General features: G+C 38.7%; 1 protein-coding gene across 5 annotated transcripts in view; it reads left to right on the forward strand.

Moving 5' to 3' along the window:
- ADAM22 (ADAM metallopeptidase domain 22) overlaps positions 1-20,224 on the forward strand; it is a 245,465-nt gene that overhangs the window by 26,755 nt on the left and 198,486 nt on the right. For all 5 annotated transcript variants that reach the window (XM_088834611.1, XM_088834614.1, XM_088834612.1 and 2 more), the window contains exon 2: positions 15,895-15,971. The gene's annotated coding sequence lies outside the window, so the exon portion shown is untranslated. The remainder of the gene's footprint in view (positions 1-15,894; positions 15,972-20,224) is intronic.

The raw sequence follows: 20,224 nt of genomic DNA on the forward strand, positions 1-20,224 counted from the left end.
GTGTTCATTGGAAGGACTTATGCTAAAGCTGAAACTCCAATACTTTGGCCACCTCATGCGACGAGTTGACTCACTGGAAAAGAGTCTGATGCTAGGAGGGATTGGGGGTAGGAGGAGATGGGGACGACAGAGAATGAGATGGTTGGATGGCATCACCGCCTCGATGGACATGAGTTTGAGTGAACTCCGGGAGTTGGTGATGGACAGGGAGGCCTGGCGTGCTGTGATTCATGGGGTCGCAAAGAGTCGGACACGACTAAGCGACTGAACTGAACTGAACTGAACTGAAACAGGCTGTTGCCTTCCAAGCTCCATTGACCTGCCTTCACAAGGTCTTGACTCCTTGTGATCCTATCTGTGTGTCCTTTCTGGCTTTTTTTTTTGCCAACCATTCGGTTGTAGGATTTTAGTTCTCCAACCAGGAATTGAACCCAGGACCCCAGCAGTGAAAGCATGGTGTCCTAACCATTAGACTGCCAGAAAATTCTCTATCGTTTCCCTTTCTAACACAGAGGAGGTCAAGTTCCATCAACCTCTGGCATGATATCATTCCTATCTAGAGTTGAGTTCATACCAGTGAGGCACAGAGTGGTCAGGGACTTCCCTGGCTGTTCAGTGGTTAAGACTTCATGCTTCCAATGCAGAGGGGCATGGATTTGATCCCTGGTGGGGGAACTGAGATCCCACAACCTGTGCGATGTGGCCAAAAAGAAAAAAAAAAAAATTGGAGTGATCAGACCAGGATTTTGTTTTCTTTTTATATGCAGACACAAATTCAAAACAATAGAAATCTCAGAAATTTTGTTGTGTTATTTTGTTGTAATTAAGACATTTTAGGCCTACGGGATAGTCTACATTTGATTCTGACTTTATATCACTAGATACTGTTAGTTTGTCCTAGGTCCAGACACCCTCCAGTGAGGATCTTTTTTTAGGGCAGCAGCTATTCTATCAGATTTTTTCAGAGTTGTACTCACCAGCACTTACAGAGTATACTTGTTTCAAGTAGTAATTATTTTCTAGGTTACCACTGGCTACAAGCTATGGTGTGTACACATATACCCATGTACATGCATGTGCAAGCATTATTGGATGTACAACGGATAACATTGACTTGGTTTGGTGAGATTTTCTGTCTCAATAACAGTATCTCTTATTAGAGATAGAAATCCTACTATAAGAGATTATTTACAGTCAATGTTTTAAACATTTATTTTTATAAATAGCACTGATCTAATATTCTTTGTACATTCACACCTGAGTGTATTTTAAAAATACAGAATGTCATCCCTAATAGATGTGTAAGTTTTACTCAATGAAAAATTATCTTGATTTCACTGACATAAATATTTTCTTCAGATCACTTTTAATATATACAAAGAGCCCATTTAAATGGTGGTCTGTGTACATGAAGTGTCAACAATATTTAATCTAGTTTTCATCGATTCTATTATGTATCTTTTAATTTTGAATGGGTAACAAGTACACTGGGGATATTGTAAAAATGCAGATTCTGATTCAGTAGTTCCAGTGGGCCTGAATTCCACTTTTTTTTAATAAGCTTATTTAACTAGTGCTGCCGCAATCTCTGGTTCATTAACAACAATTTTAAATAGCAGAGAGATATTAAGAAACACAAAACATTCATATTTAACTTTGAACTTAAAATGTTTTATGGATTTTATGCATCTAAATAGAATAGTAAGCACAACGATAATACTTTTTGAATATTTACTATGAACTCTGTATGTTCCTAACTTTCTTGCATAGTATGAATGCATCACATAAATATTTAAAGAAAACTTACTGTTCCTTTTTATTTTCAGATATTTTGTCAAACAGTAAACCTTAGAGCTTGGGCTTTATTCGTGTTCACTTGAACTATAATCTATCTAAAAAGAACACTGAGAAATACACAAATACAACCTTAATTAACGTTTACAGTCCGTGTATTTTTAAAAGGCATTTCACTTTTCCAGGGAAAGTGTTTAGTGCTAAGAATTAAGTAACATATTTGATCTACTTATCATAGGGGCCAGTAGCCACTAGTGCCAATAAATAATGGAAGTGTAAGAAAAAGTAATTTCTAGAGTTTCTTTTATTATTGTTGTCCAATAGAGTAATTTCATTGTTTTGCTACCTTTTAGATAGTTCCTAATAACGTGTTTTAAATTTTTCACTCCTTAATTTCTTTCTTTTTAAATTGGAGGAAAATTGCTTTACAGTGTTGTATATTTGTTTAAATTCAGATGCTTTTGAAGATTATATCCAAAAGAGACTATAGACCAGATACATGTAACAAAATTTTTCTCATTTGTATTTTCTAATAAACATGCACCATGAATAATTTTTTTTCAATTCCCCTGTAATTTAAGGGCAAGGAGTTACTCTTCAAATCAGCTTGGAGACACCAACTGGTAGTATGTGGAAGACCATCAGTTTAAGAATTTGCCGGACACATTCATGTCATACTGAATCTCCATAGCAGATTCTTGCTATGTTGTAACCTATGTACGCATTGAAAGAAGACGTGATTTTGAGACATGGTTCCCTCAGTGATCCTCAGTGATGACTGGTAATCTGCATACTTGTTCTCAATCTCTCTCTCTCTCACATACACACACACACGCACGCAAATGCACACACACATATCCATTCCTTCCTTCACTTTGAAACTATGATAATTGAGGTAACTAGTATGTTTTTCCAACCAATCTTCACTCTAACTAATTGGGAATCCCAAAAAATAAATAGGTCGTTTTGCAGAGGTTTGTATTCATTTTATGTCCCAATAAAGAAAACATTATCTATCAAGTTACAGATAAAAAGCAATCATCTTTTGAGGATCTTTGATTTTAGAGACTTCCCTTTTCTCCTTTTTCTTTTATGCTAATCTTTGTTCTTGAAATATTTTATTTAGATTTTTCTCAGCTGAGTTTTTGGAAGGGCTTACCTGGTAGCTTAGACAGTGAAGAATCTGACTGCAATGTGGGAGACCTGGGTTTGATCCCTGGATTGGGAAGATCCTCTGGAAGACAGCATGGCAAGCCATCCCAGGATTCTTGTCTGGAGAATCCCCACGGACAGAGGGGCCTGGTGGGCTGCAGTCTATGGGATCTCAAAGAGTCGGACACGACTGAGCAACTAAGCATAAGCGTATGTTTTTGGAAAACTTGTATAGTTGAAATAGTAAAGAAAGAATCTGGTCCTTTTCAGTTCAGTTCAGTCGCTCAGTCATGTCCGACTCTTTGCAATCCCATGAATCGCAGCATGCCAGGCCTCCCTGTCCATCACCAACTCCCACAGTTCACTCAAACTCATGTCCATCAAGTCGGTGATGCCATCCAGCCATCTCATCCTCCGTCGTCCCCTTCTCCTCCTGCCCCCAATCCCTCCCAGCATCAGAGACTTTTCTAATGAGTCAACTCTTTGCATGAGGAGGCCAAAGTATTGGAGTTTTATTTTTAGCATCAGTCCTTTCAATGAACACCCAGGACTGATCTCCTTTAGAATGGACTGGTTGGATATCCTTGCAGTCCAAGGGACTCTCAAGTCTTCTCCAACACCGCAGTTCAAAAGCATCAGTTCTTCGGCACTCAGCTTTCTTCACAGTCCAACTCTCACATCCATACATGACAACTGGAAAAACCATAGCCTTGACTAGACAGACATTTGTTGGCAAAGTAATGTCTCTGCTTTTTAATATGCTGTCTAGGTTGGTCATAACCTTCCTTCCAAGGAGTAAGCGTCTTCTAATTTCATGGTTGCAATCACCATCTACAGTGATTTTGGAGCCCCAGAAAATAAAGGCTGACACTGTTTCCACTGTTTCCCCATCTATTTCCCGTGAAGTGATGGGACCACTTGCCATGATCTTAGTTTTCTGAATGTTGAACTCTCCTCTTTCACTTTCATCAAGAGGCTTTTTAGTTCCTCTTCACTTTCTGCCATAAGGGTGGTGTCATCTGCATATCTGAGGTTATTGATATTTCCCCCAGCAATCTTGATTCCAGCTTGTGCTTCTTCCAGCCCAGTGTTTCTCATGATGTACTCTGCATATAAGTTAAATAAGCAGGGAGACAATATTCAGCCTTGCCGTGCTCCTTTTCCTATTTGAAACCAGTCTGTTGTTCCATGTCCAGTTCTAACTGTTGCTTCCTGACCTGCATATAGGTTTCTCAAGTCCTTTTAAAGTTTAGTATATATATATATATTATGTGTGTGTGTGTGTGTGTGTGTGTGAGCAGAAAGTCTCTATATAATTATGTAGTGTTAGTCTTTAGTTCTAGGAGAGAAAAAAGTTTCTTACCATATGTAAATTTTTTCTTAAAGAAAATGCTATGGAATTCTTATATACCAGTATTCATCATGACATTTTTGGTCAGTGATTTATTTCTTCTAACTGTGGGAGCTGGCCCTTTCATGTACTGAGCCTTAATTCTCACATGCCTCTGATATCCATAAAAGGAAGATGAAATTAAGCAAGCAAGCAAACAAAAATCCATTCACATAAGAACTGGTTGAAGTGAATCTTGATGTGAAGAACTCACCATTCTTAATTTTATTCTTTGGACTTGACCTCTTTCTGATGTTGCCTCCAGGAAAAACTGTGACCCAGCTGGCAGAGGCAACCTTTATTTCCAGCCCTGCTTTTAAAATTATCCGATTTACAGCTGAACTGACTAGTCATTCATTTGACAATGTAATAGCTTAACTGCCTGTCCCCTCCTCTGCTCTTTTTACCTGTCTCTTATTTAGCTCTCAGCAGTTACACTATGCTTTGCAACAAGTTTTTATATATTTTTTCACCATAAACAAAAATTAAAGTATTTTTCTTGCAGCATCCCTAATTCATACTATTTTTAGTTACCATTTGGAGAGAAACAAAATGAGAAAGTTTTAGTAGCTCCATAAATGAAATGTCAGGTCAGCAGTGGGGCCAGGAAGACCTGTAATCTTTCTCCTAAGCCTTTCTTGCATTGAGGGAAAGTATCAGTTTCCCAGGACTGGTTCATCTGTGGGATGTTGTCTGCTGATTTTATTGCATTCAAACATTGGGGTTCCTTGCACTCATATTTAATTACAGCTCAGTATGACTACATATTGTATTGTTTTCAGGCTGCTAAAGATCATAAAGATCTGATTCTACTTTCAGGCTTGTGTGAGTAAGCGTTTTCTTGTTCAGGACCAAAATGAAGTCCTAGTAATGGGCAGTTAATGGCCAAGATGATGGAGAGACTGATTTATCAGAATATAGCAGACCATAAATAGGTAATGAGGCTGCCTAACTTCCTGAATGGAGATGAGAAAATCAGAGCTGATGCCAGTGTCTGCATAGCACCCTCCCACCCCAGCTTGTTGGAGCAGCAGCCACTGGAGAGAAGGGTCCTTGGCCACCAGGAATCACAGAATCGAGGGTTTTCAGTGACATCTGAACTGGAAACTCAGTAAGGCAAATTCAGAGCATGCCTCCCAAGATGTGTATAACTGAATCACTCTGCTGTAGACCTGAAACTAACACAGCATTTTTTATCAGCTATACTTCAATATAAAATTTTATAAAATGAACTCATCTAAGAAAAGCCATTTTTTTATTTTTTTGATGGTATGTGTGGCTTCAACTTGAGTTCCTGGGTGCTAAGATCTGCGTAACATAATCTTTCTTCTTGGATAACACATCCCTAAACAGGTGCATGTCCACAACAATGGGACATGTTTGCATCAGTTGTAAAGTTTTTCACAGCAAATAATAGAGAGAATTGGTATTTGCATTATAGAGCAAGTTCAACTAGAGAGGAATTCCATGGTAATTGATTATGTGTTAGACCTGCATGGAGAGCTCTTTAAAAATTTTTGTGGAAATTCCATTCTAGTGCTCCTTTTCCTTCTTCTTCTTTTTTTTTTTTTTTTAAGTTTTTTGAGCCTGCTATGTGCAAAAGAGTATGCTAAGGTGCTTGTAGAGATGTTTCTGTAAACTTCTTGGCTTTCAGTTTATCTGGAAGGCCACCAGATGGAATCTCCTTTTCTTCTTTTTTTTTTTTTTGCCTTTTCTTACTGTCCCCTTCCTTTTTAAAAAAAAACTTTTAAAGCATTTATTATTTTGGCTGAATTCAACAACAAATCCAAGCAGTAAATTGTCAAAAGAACACACATTTTTCTTACAAGAACTATGTGAGAATTTGGTAAGTAGATCATTATTTCAAAACTAAACCTATTTTGTCATAAACTGTGAAGAGATGGGAAAGGAGCTATTTATTGAACGTCTATCATCTCAAAGGCTTTTACATCCATTTATTATTGTTTCCAGGATAAAGAGTACATTTCTTACATTGTTTTATGCTAGTGGTTCTGAACCCTTGGCCACCCTCAGAATCACAGTGTAGCTCTTTAAAAAATACTGATGCCCAGGATCCATTCTAGACTAAGAGAATTAGAATCTCTGAGTTTGGGTCCCAGGCATTGGTATTTAAAAAAAAATATTTCTGAGAAGATGTGCTCCATATGTATAGTAGAATATTACTCATCCATAAAAAGGAACAAAATTGGGTAATTTGTAGTGACATGGATAGACCTAGAGTCTGTCATACAGAGTGAAGTAAGTCAGAAAGAGAAAAACAAATATCATATATTAATGGATATATATGGAATCTAGAAAAATGGTATGGATGAACCTATTTACGGGGAAGGAATAGAGATGCAGACAGGCTTGTAGATGCAGAGGGAAAGAGGAGGGTGAGACAAATTGGGAGAGTAGCATTGACGTATATACAATGCTTTGCTCAAAATAGATAGCTAGTGGAAAGCTGCTGTGTAACACAGAGAGCTCAGCTTGTTGCCCTTTGATGACCTAGAGGGGTGGGGTGGAGGGAATGGGAGGGAGGTTGAGAGATCAGGAGAAAGGGGATATATGCATACATGTGGCTGACTCACTTCATTGTACAGCAGAAACTAGCACAACACTGTAAGGCAATTAAACTCCAAAAAAAAGTAAATAAATACATAATAAAAATAAATAAAAAGCTTTCTGAGTAAGCCTAATATGCAATCTTAGGCCCGCATTAGTTCAGTTCAGTTCAGTTCAGTTGCTCAGTCGTGTCCGACTCTTTGCGACCCCATGAAGCACAGCCCGCCAGGCCTCCCTGTCCATCACCAACTCCCGGAGTTCACTCAAACTCATGTCCACCGAGTCGGTGATGCCATCCAGCCTAATATGCTGGCTTCCCTGGTGGCTCAGACGGTAAGGTGTCTGCTTGCAATGCGGGAGATCTAGGTTTGATCCCTGGGTCAGGAAGATCCCCCAGAGAAGGAAATGACAACCCACTTGCCCGGAAAATTCCATGGATGGAGGAACCTGGTAGGCTACAGTCCATGGGAATCACAAAGATTTGGACAGAACTGAGTAACTTCACTGGTTCAATATGCAATCAAGATTGACAACCACTGGTTTGGAAATTCTTTGCCGTTGGGGTTCTAGCCTGTTCTCCTACAATAGATGCCTCCGACTCTCTGTCTCAGGAATATAGCATTTCCTTCAATCCTTGAATGTGCTGAGTTATTTTCGTGTCTTTGTAGGTCCTTTATTAGGAGTGCTTTCCCCTGCATTCTTGGTCTGAGGAGTACCTCCTTAACTCTCTGTAATCCTATGGTCTGAGGTATATATGTATCTTTTACATATATCCGTTATTGGACTTGAAGAGATCTCTAGTCTTTCCCATCCTATTGTTTTCCTCTATTTCTTTGCATTGATCACTGAGGAAGGTTTTCTTGTCTCTCCTTCCTATTCTTTGGAATTCTGCATTCAAATGGATATATCTTTCCTTATCTTCTTTGCCTGTCACTTCTCTTCTTTTCACAGCTATTTGTAAGGCCTCCTCAGACAACTGTTTTCCCCTTTTCATTGTTTTTTTTTTTCTTAGGGATGGTCTTGATCATGGTCTCCTGTACAATGTCATGAACCCCCGTCCATAGTTCTTCAGGCACTCTATCAGATCTAATCCCTTGAATGAATCTATTTGTCACTTCTACTATATAATTGTAAGGGATTTGATTTAAGTCATACCTGAATGATCTAGTGGTTTTCCCTACTTTCTTCAATTTAAGTCTGAATTTGGCAATAAGGAGTTCATTATCTGAGCCACAGTCTGCTCCCGGTCTTGTTTTTGCTGACTGTATAGAGCTTCTCTATCTTTGGCCACAAAGAATATAATCAGTGGTTTTGGTATTGACCATCTGGTGATGTCCATGTGTAGAGTCTTCTCTTCTGTTGGCTTACTTAACTTATTTGCAGAGTCTATCATGCAAAATGCCAGGCTGGATGAAGCATAAGCTGGAGTCAAGTTTGCCGGCAGAAATATCAATAACATCAGATACACAGATGACACCATCCTTATGACAGAAAGTGAAGAACTAAAGAGCCTCTTGATGAAAGTCAAAGAGGAGAGTTAAAAGCTGGCTTAGAACTCCACATTCAGAAAATGAAGATCATGGCATCCGGTCCCATCACTTCATGGACAATAGATTGGGAAACAATGGAAACAGTGACAGACTATTTTCTTGGGCTCCAAAATCACTGCAGATGCTGATTGCAGCCATGAAATTAAAAGACGCTTGCTCCTTGGAAGAAAAGCTATGACCAACCTAGACAGCATGTTAAAAATTAGAGACATTGCTTTGCCAACAAAGATCCATCTAGTCAAAACTATGGTTTTTCCAGTAGTCATGTATGGATGTGAAAGTTGGACTATAAAGAAAGCTGAGCGCTGAAGAATTAATGATTTTGAACTTTGGTGTTGGAGAAAACTCTTGAGCATCCCTTGGACTGCAAGGAGATCTAACTAGTCAATCCTAAGGGAAATCAGTCCTGAAGGACTAATGCTGAAGCTGAAACTCCAATGCTTTGGCCACCTGATGCAAAGAACTGGCTCACTGGAAAAAACCCTGATGCTGGGAAAGATTGAAGGAAGGAGAAGAAGGGGACAACAGAGGGTGAGATGGTTGGATGGCATCAACAACTTGATGGACATGAATTTGAGCAAGCTCTAGAGGTTGGTGATGAAAAAGGAAGCAGTCCATGGGGCTGCTGAGTTGGACACAACTGAGCAACTGAAGTGAACTGATTATTGTACTTTGAAATATTTTGTAATACTTTGGTTAATGATTTCTTTTTTTGACTGTGAGTTTCCTGGGTGTCATGTATGACTTTTCTTTATTTTCCCAAGGCCCTGTGTATTTTCTGAGGTATGGTCAGTGCTCCACAAATGTTGAATAGATTGTAACCGATCCTTCAGTTTTCACAATAAATATATAGAAGTGTTTATTATTATTTTTGGTCTTTTAGAGGCAGAGACTTTCAGTTCAGAGACGTTAAACAATTTGCCCTAGTTTGTTCCATTAATAAATGGAAGACCTAGAATTCAAAATCAGTCTGCTTGGCTTTAAAGGCTATGTTTTTTTGTTTTCTTTCATTTTGTTTTAACATGTTCTGTTGTTGAACACTATTTGGTTCTTACAGTGTTAAATGTAGAAGGTTGGATTTTAAGAGCACTCTGGTTAAAGATAGTATGTAAAGTAAGTGTCAAATATAGTGTAGATTATGACAACTATGGGTATGATTGAGTTGACCAGATGAAAAGAGGGAGGTATTTAACATAGAGTCATAGATATAGAATTATGGATAGAAAGCACTAATGCTCTCACATATATTCTATTAATATATGTATTAAGTAGATCTACTGAGTATAATGTTCCCTTAAAAAATTCTGTTGTTATACAATTCAGCTGCAATAAGTTCCATATCTTAACTAAGTAGACAGGGGAAAGCTATATTATTGATATGGTTATAGGAAACTCTAGAATGAGGGATCTGGCCACCTCATGTGACGAGCTGACTCACTGGAAAAGACTCTGATGCTGGGAAAGGTTGGGGGCGGGAGGAGAAGGGGACGACAGAGAATGAGATGGCTGGATGGCATCACCGACTCGATGGACATGAGTTTGAGTGAACTCCGGGAGTTGGTGATGGACAGGGAGGCCTGGTGTGCTGTGATTCATGGGGTCGCAGAGAGTCGGACACGACTGAGTGACTGAACTGAACTGAATGTTAATAAGCTATATCAGTCTCTTTGAGCTGTTTTGTCAGAAGTTCGCATAAGGCAGTGGAGTAATTACAGAGAGGTTATGGTGATTCTTCAGTTGCCTTGTCTGATGTAGAAAAACAGGAAAAATAGATAAAACTAATTAGTGGTATTTTTGTTTTTTATTGAACTCAAAGTATTGGATGCAAAAAATTGCACTTGTATTTTTAAAAAAACAAAGTAGAAGCAGTAAAATGTCAACAAGAATTTAGGATGCAGAATAGCTGAAGACTCTGTTACATGCACTGAAGACTTCTTTTTAATTTTGTTAATTATTTACAGAAGCATCCTGTTGCACAATACCGTTGGACTGGTAATACTGTCACTCTATTAATATTCATAGATTCATTATTTAGGTTGCCTTAATTAACCTGTCTTTCTCCTTGTGTGAAAGTTCTGATTCTACTGTGAAAGTTTTAGTGCATCTTTGCTTTAAAGAAAAGGTTGTAAATAACACAAGCTCAAAAAGTTAATTTATAGCTGCTCTTTGGATTCTGTAGGTTGGCCCTAGTTCATTGGCTCTGGGAGAACTGAAGAGAAAAAGACAGGCTGCCAAGAAGCAAAATGCATGAGGAGCATGGAGGTTATATTAACTTCACATTTAAATGTTAGCTCTTGCCCGTGAATAATAAATAGACCTCAATCTGGGGATTGTATCAGGTTTTTTGGTCCTAAAATCCTATGATTCATTTTTGAAATTTGAAATTTAAATTATCCTTATGTAATTATCTTGATTTATTAAGTTTTATTGCCATCTGGTTAGTTATTTTATATTTTTCTCCCTCAGTCTTTTTTCAAAGCTACGATCAAAGTCAGCCTCACTGCTTAAAACACAAACATTTCACCATTACCTTTATAATTTTTTTCCCTTAAAAATTGGTTTCTATGTGTGTTGCAAGCTATAATTCTTAATTTCTAAGGTTGTGGTTTGTGTCAGACGTGGTAATGTTTTTGACTTTTCTGATGGAGTCAAGAGTTCCAAAGATTGTTTGTGATGGTTTGATTGTCTTCTCGTGTGCTCTAAAAGTGCTCTTTAGAATGCAGGAAAACCTGAAAGCACCTCCAAACTGCAGAATGAAAGCAAAGAGATGAAGCGTGGTGGGAAAGACCTGCCAGGAAGTGAAATGCTGCCCTACTACCAATATGATTTGGAAATGACATTGCCCACATGCCTCAGTTTCTTTATTTGTAAAATAAGGATGTACCTTAAATGAGCTCCAGGGGTTCTCTCAATATTATTCTACAGTAACGAAGCATTTAAGATTTTAAAATCACAAGTCATTCTTACATAGTAATTTGAAAAAGTGCATTTCTGCAAAATAATAATTTTCAAATGTCTCTAAAAGTCATTGCTACCTTTGAATCTTCTAGTTAAAGTTAATAAATATTAGAATTAGGGGAGCAATATATGTTAGGCACTCCCCCACCAAAATAAAGAGAAAAATCTTGAGTGGATTAGTTCTCTCTTCTTAAATAATTTCTTTTCCTTTGAGCTAAGAAGGTGAGGTTTGAGATTAACTTTCTGTGAGCCATCCTGGCTCATTTCAAAAGTGTTGAGTAATAAGCTGGATTGTTAACAGTGCCTGAATTCAGTGTAATTCTACTTAATTCAGTATTTCTCCAAGCTAACCTGAAGAAGTAAATACGTTTCTTCTCTTTGGCCTACTGGTTAAGTCAGACATATGGGGATGGCAAGTACCCGAGTGGTAGGAGATTATCCAGAATGCAAGAAAAAAAAGGCTAATATGTATTTCATTGATCACCACTGCAAGTTTGGTTTGGCTGGGAAGTCCTATATTTGGAGTTTTGTTTTTTGTTTTTGTTTTGGCCATGCAGCTTGGCATGTGGGATCTTAGTTCCCTAACCAGGGACTGAACTTGCACCCCTTGCAGTGAGAGCATGGATTCTTAGCTACTATACCTTCAGGGAAGTCACTCTGTGTTTGGAGTTTGATCCTTGTACCTTCATGAGTGTCAGTGCCTTGTTTGTGAGTGTCACTGTTGCAAGTGCCTTGATTTTTAACCAAGCCATGGAGGAAAATGACATTGAATACTGATGCAATCAACTTGTTATTGGAATTATTTTTCTAAATGTTCAGGTACATTGCTAGTGATGCTACATTAGTTTTCCATGGCTGCTGTAACATGTTGTACTGAAAACTTAATGCTAAAACAACTGAATTAATTTTCTTGCCATTCTGGAGATCCGAAGCATGAATTGGGTCTTAAAAGGCTAAAATGAAAGTGTTCTCAGGGCTATGCTCCTTCTGGTGGCTCCAGGGGAGATCTGGCTCTAGCTTTTTCCTTTTTCTAGTTTCTAGGAGCTGCCAACATTCCTTGGTATGTGGTCTTTTCCTCACCTCAGTTTTATCTCTACTTCCACTATGACAGGGCTTCCCTGGTAGCTCAGCTGGTAAAGAATCTGCCTGCAGTGCAGGAGACCCCAGTTCAATTCCACGGTCAGGAAGTTTCCCTGGAGAAGAGATAGCCTACCCGCTCCAGTATTCTTGGGCTTCTCTGGTGGTTCAGATGGTAAAGAATCTGCCTGCAGTGTGGGAGACCTGGGTTTGATCCCTCGGATGGGAAGATCCCCTGGAGGAGGGCATGGCAACCCACTCCAGTATTCTTGCCTAGAGAATCCCCATCACATTTCCTTCTCTGACTCTGACCTTTATAAGACTGTGGTGACTATAGTGGGTCCACCTGGATAATCCAATATACTCCCCATCTCAAGTTCCTTAACCACATCTTCCAAGCCCTTTTGCCATGTGAGGTAATGTGTTCACAGGTTCCAGAGATTACAGTGTGGGCATCTTTCGGGGCTGTTATTCTATCTATTGTAGATCCCTTTTAATCATTCAGGTCATCACCCAGATGTTATCTCCTCAGAGAGGCCTCTATACCATGTGGAACCCCATATATCCTGGTTCCTGTTTACCCTGTTTTATTAAATCTGAGAACAGTGTGTTTATATTCTAAATTTATTTTTCATTTTGTGTCATTTTATTTAATTGTCACTTTCTGTCTCCCCCCACTAGAGGATAAGCCCCGCTAGAGGGGAAACCTGGGCAGCCTTCTTCACCACTTTGTCCCCCAAATCAAAAGCATTCCAGCACTTGGTAGAGTCTCAGAAGATATTTGTTGAATGAACTGATTTGCGTAAAGTCTAAGGAAGCCTGTCTTACACTAAAATACTATTAATATAATCCTGTTCCTTTTACTGTCAATAATACAAACATTTTTCACTAAATAGCAGTTAACCATGCTGTCAATAGATTTCTTTATTGAATTCAAGTTACGGGTGTCTCCTTGGGACTTGAGTGAGGTCAATAAAATAAAAGTACCAGCTGTAAACTGAAGCTGCAGGAAAAAGAAAATATAAGAATTAGACAGAATTAATACAAATTGTAAGTGTTGAAGTGTTAGTCACTCAGTCATGTCCAACTCTTTGCAACCCCATGGACTGTAGTCTGCCAAGCTCCTCCATCCATGGAATTCTCCAGGCAAGAATACTTGAGTGGGTTGTCATTTCCTCCTCCAGGGATCTTCCTGACCCAGGGATTGAACCTGGGTCTCCTGCACTGCAGTCAGATTCTTTACCAACTGAACCACCAGAGAAGCCCCACCAGGGAAGCCCCACCAGGGAAGTCTTGAAAGGTGGGTAGAGCCATTTCTGGGAAATGGCCTTGGTAAAGATCACCACCTCAGGGTCTGGTTTTTAACAGTACAAGTGATGAAGGCTACATAAAAGGTTGGAATCCACAAAACTTGTGGAATTAAAGAGTAGAAGGGAGAACTGAGTGTGAATGTGATACGACTGGGTCCCTTGGGACTTGTTTGCTTTATGTCTGAGGTGGGGATGATGATTGTGGAGGCTCTTGATATGCAGAGAGAGAAAGTTTGTATTTGGTGCAGTAGAAAATATAGGACTTATAGTTAGGATTTTATTTTGGTAAGAAGTCAGTTTGTTTTTTTTTAATTGGAGAATAATTATTTTGCAGTGTTGAGTTAGTTTCTGCAATACAACAATGTCAATCAGCCATATGTGTGTGTATATATATATATATTCAGGCTTCCGAGGTGACTCTAGTGGTAAAGAATCTGCCTGCCAGTGCAGGGCATGCAAGAAACATGGGTTTAATCCCTGGGTTGAGAAGATCCCCTGGAGTAGGAAATGGCAACTCACTCCAGTATTCTTGCCTGGAAAACCCCATGGACAGAGGAGCCTGGTGGGCTGCAGTCCATGGGGTCGCAAAGAGTCGGACACAACTGAGCAACTGAGCACTCATACATATATCCCCTCCCTACTGATCCTCCTGCCCACCTCACCCCGCATCCCACCTCACTAGATCATCACAGTCACTGAGCTGAGCTCCCTGTGTTATGTAGCAGCCTCCTACTAGCTATCTATTTTCACATGGTAGTGTCAGTTTTAGAAAGATCAGAGAGGATATGAGCTGTGGCATACATGGAAATGAAGAGTAAGGTGTGGCTCCAAGAACTATCATAGAAGAGAAGTCAGAATTTGGTAGTAACCAGGGTGTTAATTGGGAACAGTGAGTAGTTAGGGGGTTGAATGTTTAATGACGCTAAGAAGTACCCAGAGTTCTTCCCCCTTGGGATTTCATGAGGATCAGAATGTGTCAGCATTCTCCCACTCCCATTTGTTTCAAAGACTTTAAAACGGAAGGGTTATCCTTTGATTCCAGAAAGCTTTATGTTTATTAAGCTCTCTCCTTTCTTCTGATACCGTAGTTTGATGAGAGTGGAAATCCCAGGTATGGTTGAGGTGCCCTTCGTGTCCCACGGAATCCTAGGATGACCCTTACTGAGATGCTCTGGTTCTCGGGGAGCAGCACCACCATCTCCCTCACATGCTACATAAATGCAGTTGCTTAGATGGTTTACATCTCTAAAATAGTGTTTGCTTCTTTTACTGAAGGAATTATATATGCTTACTGTAGAAATTTTGGATTCTATAGACAAATATAAACCAAAAAAAAAAAATCAAATAATTTATAGTTCTACTGCTTAGGTATCGTTCTGTTATATGAGGAGTTGGAATAGTTTTGCTTACTCTTTTCAGTTAATGCATGTGATTATTCAATATGTTAATATTATTGGTAACACTGTATGTTTTTTAGAAACCCTTGTGATTTTCTCTGGGAGTCCCTAAAATGGCATAGGAAATAGTGATGGGTTTTCCCAGTAAAATTTTAATAGGTGATGTTTGCAGTAGATGGGCGAGGGTTCAGTTTTTCTCTTAGAAATTGCAGAAACCTTGATGAAATCCCATTTGGTAAATTGGAACTGAACTGAAAATACATATTAAAGTATGTATTTGAGATAGGATGAAAAGGGTTTTTTAGAAGTTTAGATATCTTCCTTATAATAGATCACATTCATCATACTAAGCTAGTCTGGCATTAACTTATTTTCTCTATTTCTTTTTTAATATGCAAAGCTTAATTTTAAAGGAGTCAATCTTTTAAACCAGAATGAAATGTAGTTCAGTCTTCTTGGAAATTAAATATTTAGTCACTTGAGATAAAGCAGAGAGGGAAGATAATTCCCTTCCTTGGTTAAGTGGTACTTTAGTGAATGGCTTCAAAGAAGGTAAAGTTTTACTTTGCAACAATAACTTCTGTGTTGAATTGGTTTTCTAATTTATATTATAATGCTTTCAGATGATCATGAGATATGCTTATCATCAGATCTCCATGGCTGCATAATAAATTCCTCTTATCTTTTTGATATTGCAGTTGACTCACGTTGACCAGGCAAGCTTCCAGTTGGATGCCTTTGGAACATCTTTTATTCTTGATGTCCTGCTAAATCAGTAAGTCTTTCCTGAGCTGCACTCACTGTTTTTAGATACACATTGAATCTACTTTCTTATCCTTCTGTAAAGTTTTGTTTACTTCCTACATTTTACTTCATCTTCCTATAACAGTTGGTAGTTGTTTAGTCACTAAGTCAAGTATGACTCTTTATGACCCCACGGACCATAGCCCACCAGGCTCCTCTGTCCATGGGATTTCTCAGGCAAGAATACTGGAGAGGGTTGCTAGTTCATTCTCCAATAACAGTTAAATGCTACATTTAAAACTATGGTGCCAGTTGACTGAAAGTTATAAAGTCTGGTAAATAACAGAAAATGGATATCCACTTGAAATTAAACAAGTATAACGGTTTCAAGAATGTAAAATTGAGGGAAATACTTTAATATTTTGCATTGTTTTATTCTTTGATCATGTATATTAGAAAGTGTAACAAAATTGTATTTCTACAATACTGATTAAAATAGTTTCTTATTTTTAAAAGTCATAGCTTAGAACGTATATGTTAGATGTTTTATACTACACTATATATTTTAGGGCATGAATTTCAATTTCATAGGGTGTGACATTCCAATTTCATAGGGAGTGAATAAGATTGTGTTAATATGATCTGTTTTATATTCTTCCTTGATGTAAATACTGTAAAATTGATGGCTGTGTGATGCATTTTGGGCTTCCCTGGTGGCTCAGTGGTAAAGCATCTGCCTGTCAATGCAGGAGGAGATGCAGCTTTGATCCCTGGATTAGGAAGATTCCCTACAAAAGGAAATGGCAACCCACTCCAGTATTCTTTCCTGGAAAATCCCGTGGACAGAGAAGCCTGGCAGGCTACAGTGCATGGAGTCACAAAAGAGTCGAACACAACTTAGTGGCTAAAATAACAATGACTCATTTCAGTTTTTCAGCAATTTTGATGTCATGAAGTTTTTTTTTTTTTAAACTCATTATGAAGGAATGCATGCTCCTTAGAAGAATAATGAAAGAGTAGAAAAACCATCTCATATAATCTTACCACTTGGAGACTGATTGCCCTGTTTTAAGTCACCATCTGTGTGCTTACCTCCCTGTCCACCCTACTACCTATTCTTCCCTGCTTAATTTAAAAAATAATATTATCACCATTTAATATAAAGTTTGACTCAGGAAACGGACATTTTTGCAGGTCAAAAATTTGATGAGCAGCATTGTTGTATGGTCAACTAGTTCTCTATATTTTAATTTTTAACTAATTTTTGTTGTTGGTCTTTTTCCTCCCAATAGAATTTAAGCTCCTTGAGGACTGAGATTTCTTTTCCTTTACTGATGTATCCTTAGCACAGGATAGGCACTAAATTCTAGAATGGGAAGTCATATTGACATAGAAACCAAAGGCTAGAGTAGGCCAGGAGATAAGAGGAGATGACTGATGAGAGTGGAGGCTGTCAGCTAGGGAAGAATGAAGCAAAAAAGAAACATGTCAGGGATTCCTGGTGGTACCGTGATTGAGACTCTGAGCTTCCACTTCAAGGGGAAATTCCCTGGTTGGGAACTAAGATCCCATATGCCATGCAGTGTGACCAAAAATTAAAACAAAAAACAAAAACATAAAATAAGAAAGAGAAAGAGGGTAAGTGTTTGGGATTGGCTTCTGAAAGCGGAGATATGTATCTAGGTATGATTTGGAAAGTCTGGGTATGGTTTGGAAAGACTCTTACTTTAATGACTCTTTCCCATCCTTCCTTTAAATCATTGTTCCTGGGAATAGCTCCTGCTTTGTTTTATGGTTTCTGACAGTGGTAATGCCTTAACTTTCAGTACCCCAATGAAAAAGGGATATTTCTTCATCTTGCCGAAGTTACCTGACTTCCTCTGGAGACATCTGAGCCCTAAAGCTTTCTGTTCCTGAAGGAGAAACACATATGGCCATACTTATCAGAGCATGAAACTTAGAACAGTAAAGGTGCAGCAAAATTTCTTTCGAGATAGGGGCAAGAAACTCCATCCTTATTGCAGTACAAAGGATAAAATAATGGCATCAATAGAATAAATAGAGATTGTCTGGATTGAGAAATATGCAAACTGTGTTTTGTTTTTTGCCTGTGATCTATATTAAACTTAAATGTCAAGTATCTATTTTCTTTATGTCGTATGATCTAGAATTATTTGATATAAAGGGTTTTTTCCTTATTTTTATGGAGAATGTTTTTATTTCATGGTTTCACTTTATATATTGTCTTGTGGTTATGCTGTTTAGGGAGCAGAAAGATAAAAAATTGATTATTTTGCTCTTTAAGCTTTTCCTTCTTTCTTTCTCTCTCTTCTCCCCTCCCTCCCTTCTTCTATTGCTTTCTTTATCCTTCTTTCTTTCCTTCCTTCCTTCTTTTTTTTCACTCATAGGTGTCATAATATTTATTTAACATACTTTTTAATTTAATTTTTCTTCTTAAGTTTTAAAAATTGAGATAGAGCTGGTTTACAATATTATAGTAGTTCCAGATATGCAACATAGTGTTTCAAAATATTCATAGATTATACTCCATTTGACATTATTATAGAATAATACCTATATTCCCTGTGCTATACAATATATTCTTGTAGACAATTTATTTTATACATAGTGCTTTGTATCTCTTAATCCTCTATCCCTGTGTTACCCACTCCCTTCTTCCCTAGCCCCACTGGAAACCACTAGTTTATTCTGCTGCTGCTGCTAAGTCGCTTCAGTCATGTCCAACTCTGTGTGACCCCATAGATGGTAGCCCACCAGGCTCCCCCGTCCCTGGGATTCTCCAGGCAAGAACACTGTAGTGGGTTGCCATTGCCTTCTCCAATGCATGAAAGTGAACAGTGAAAGTGAAGTCACTCACTCGTGTCCGACTCTTAGCGACCCCATGGACTGCAGCCTACCAGGCTTCTCCGTCCATGGGATTTTCCAGGCAAGAGTACTGGAGTGGGGTGCCATTGCCTTCTCCATCCTGTCTCTCTGGAACACTGCAAAATCATCAGGTAGGTCTGATTCAGGCTCCTTTCAAATTATTGCTTCTGCCTTGGGTCCCAGCGCACGTGAGATTTTGCGTGTGACCTTTAAGAGTGGAGTCTCTATTTTCCTCAGCTCTCTGGCTTCCCCCAAAATAATCCCTGCTGGCCTTTAAACCTAGACATTCTGTAGGTTCATCTTCCTTGCGCTGGACCCTTGGTCTTGGGAGCACAGTGTGTGGCTCTGATTCCTCACTCCTAGGGGACAATCTCTGCAGTTATAGCTCTTCTCCCATTTGTGGTTTGCCCACCCACTGCTGTGGGTCTCAACTATATGGCAACTGTCACCTCTCCTACAGTTCCTCCTTGCAGTTCTCCTTTATATCTATAATTGTAGAAGGTTTTTTCTGGCAGGTTCTGGTCTTTCACATCAGTGGTTTCTCTGTAAATAGTTGTCATTTTGAGATGCCCTTGAGAGCAGGTGAGCCCAGGGTCTTCCTACTCCACCATCTGGGGAACTCTTCAACCTAAGCTGTTTGCTTTAAGAAGCAATTCCAGGGCTGTGGAATAGGTCTCTCTCTCTCTCTCTTTTTTTTTTTTGCTCTTGTTTTAAACTGGAGGCAAATCAAGTCCTTGTGTAGCTGAATTCCAGTTGCAGAATGGATCCCCAAAATATGTATTTTTAGATTGGAAGGAAGGAAAAGTGTCATTATATAATACTCCTTCTGAATGTTCAGGAAGCAAGTTTATCTGTAACCAAATTATATAATAGTTCAATCTTTGGGTCCTAACTCATACAGGCAGCAGATAAAGAATATGGGATGGTTAAAAATGAAAAGAACAGTCAGTTCCTGTGTTATCAAGACTCTGAAGGGTGGGAAGCAGTTCTCAACGCCTTTAAGGGGTCATACAGTTGTGGAATTTCACTCTTTTGGACAGATATGTTAATAAAACCAAACATATGTCTGCCCTGACCTGATTTGGCCTGGTCAAACAAGTCTTGAGGCCAACACTGGATTGTTCCAGAGGTCAGCAACTGGTGTTACACTTTACTGTGAACCATTTCTCAGAAAGAAAAGGCTTAATAAAGACATTTAACTCTATTATTGAAACAATTCAGGCCAAGTCTGTTCCACTCTCTCCTTTCTTCTTCAAGAAGTAGATGATTAAACTGTGTAAAGGAATGCAAAAATACTGAAATAAATTTTTTTAGAACTCCTTGATTTTTTTCTACAATAGCTGGCCTGACAGAAGTAAACCACACATACACGTTCATGTACACCCCACACCCCACACC

The sequence above is a fragment of the Moschus berezovskii genome, chromosome 3, assembly GCF_049115385.1.
Source record: "Moschus berezovskii isolate FMDL1 chromosome 3, NW_MosBer_1.0, whole genome shotgun sequence".
NCBI classification, from domain to species: domain Eukaryota; kingdom Metazoa; phylum Chordata; class Mammalia; order Artiodactyla; family Moschidae; genus Moschus; species Moschus berezovskii.